This window comes from Penaeus chinensis, chromosome 37 (genome assembly GCF_019202785.1).
Source record: "Penaeus chinensis breed Huanghai No. 1 chromosome 37, ASM1920278v2, whole genome shotgun sequence".
Taxonomy (NCBI): Eukaryota; Metazoa; Arthropoda; class Malacostraca; order Decapoda; family Penaeidae; genus Penaeus; species Penaeus chinensis.
Genome location: NC_061855.1, coordinates 1731366 through 1733865, shown reverse-complemented (window position 1 = coordinate 1733865; position 2500 = coordinate 1731366).

The following is a 2500-nucleotide window of genomic DNA, read 5'->3' as shown; positions in this document are numbered from 1 at the left end:
CTCGTCAAACAGGGTTAATGGAAGTGTTAATCCCTGATCGATTCAGCTCTCGGCCTTACGGTAGTTACATTCATGCTCTGTTGTTGTTAATGTTATAATTGTTAGTATTACTATTATTATCATTAGTGTTATTATTATTAACATCACTATTATTGATATCATCATCATCATCATCATTATCACTATCATTATCATTATTGCCAATATCATTATCACCATCATCGTCATTGCCATTATCATCATCACCATCATGACCATAATGTCGTAACCATATATATATATATATATATATATATATATTTATATATATATGTATTAGTTTTTTTTTTTTTTTTTTTTTTTTTTTTTTTTTTTTTTTTTTTCCTCTTCCTTCCCCATTCTATTTTTCTCTCCTCTTCTTCCTCTTCCTTCACTGCTCTCCTCCTCCTCTTCCCCTTCTTTCCCTTCCTATTTTCCTCTTAATCTCCCTTCCCTTCATTCTCTCCTCTCTTCCTTCTCCTCTTCCTCTACCTTCCCTTCCTTCTCTCCTTTCCGCCTTCCCTTCCTTCTCTCCTCCTCCTTCTCCTCCTCTTCCTCTTCCTTTTCCTACCTCCTCCGAAATATTTCTAATCATAACGTAATATTTTACATAATATTATATTTTACGTAATGCTTAATTGGTAATACGTAATATCTCATTCGTTATTTCTCTAGAATGACCACGCACACACACTGAATTTTAACGTGTCCTTTTTCGTTGTGTAATATTCATAGACCTTAGTGTTATACTTTTTTTTTCACATAGCTGAAAGGACAGATATGTGAAAATGTTATATCACTCGCATGACATGTGATAGAAAATGTAGATTGTATAATCTTGTATATTTAGGATGAACAGTAGATTAACATTGAAAACAGTAAGAATTAATGGAAAAAGGGAACAAGATTTAATTAACAAAATTTATGTTTACACAGTTGGGAGAAAATAAATAACACGCATTTAAAGATAAAACATACTTTCAAGATTACATACCACATCAAATGCAAAGTATTTTGATGAATCAGAAACGGTTTACGTTATGTAAATAATAATAATATATGAATAAAACTTTTATATAACAAAATCACTATTTAGACACTAAAAATCGAACGCATTTGATGAAGAATCTTGAATTGTATTATGTAAAAAAAAGAAAAAGGAAAACTCAAAATTATTGTCCATATATTGAAAAAAAAAAGAAATAAAAAAAAATACACAATACAGTAAATAAATGAAAGAAAGAAAAAAGAAAGAAAGAAAGAAAGAATGAAAGAAAAATAAACGACTATCAGCAAAAATAAAAATGAACATAAAAATCAGACAAAAGCATCACGGAGATTCATCACATCAGAATGTAAATCATCTCGAGGAATCGTTTATATGTAAATTAGGAATCGTAGGAAATAGACATGAAGACAACTCTGTACAAGTATCTCCCATAACTAATCTTTAGCTATTTTGGGAGAGGAGATAAAATAGGGAAGAGGAGGAGGAAGGAAAGGAGATAAAAGAGGGAAGAGGAGGAGGAAGGAGAGGAGATAAAAGAAATAGAGGAGGAGGAAGGAGGGGAGATAAAAGAGGGAATAGGAATAGGAGGAAGGAGAGGAGATAAAAGAGGGAAGAGGAGGAGGAAGGAGAGGAGATAAAAGAGGGAAGAGGAGGAGGAAGGAAAGGAGATAAAAGAGGGAAGAGGAGGAGGAAGGAAAGGAGATAAAAGAGGGAAGAGGAGGAGGAAGGAGAGGAGATAAAAGAGGGAAGAGGAGGAGGAAGGAAAGGAGATAAAAGAGGGCAGAGGAGGAGGAAGGAAAGGAGATAAAAGAGGGAAGAGGAGGAGGAAGGAAAGGAGATAAAAGAGGGAAGAGGAGGAGGAAGGAAAGGAGATAAAAGAGGGAAGAGGAGGAGGAAGGAGAGGAGATAAAAGAGGGAAGAGGAGGAGGAAGGAGAGGAGATAAAAGAGGGAAGAGGAGGAGGAAGGAGAGGAGATAAAAGAGGGAATAGGAATAGGAGGAAGGAGAGGAGATAAAAGAGGGAAGAGGAGGAGGAAGGAGAGGAGATAAAAGAGGGAAAAGGAGGAGGAAGGAAAGGAGATAAAAGAGGGAAGAGGAGGAGGAAGGAAAGGAGATAAAAGAGGGAAGAGGAGGAGGAAGGAAAGGAGATAAAAGAGAGAAGAGGAGGAGGAAGGAAAGGAGATAAAAGAGGGAAGAGGAGGAGGAAGGAGAGGAGATAAAAGAGGGAAGAGGAGGAGGAAGGAGAGGATATAAAAGAGGGAAGAGGAGGAGGAAGGAGAGGAGATAAAAGAGGGAAGAGGAGGAGGAAGGAAAGGAGATAAAAGAGGTAAGAGGAGGAGGAAGGAGAGGAGATAAAAGAGGGAAGAGGAGGAGGAAGGAGAGGAGATAAAAGAGGGAAGAGGAGGAGGAAGGAGAGGAGATAAAAGAGGGAAGAGGAGGAGGAAGGAGAGGAGATAAAAGAGAGAAGAGGAGG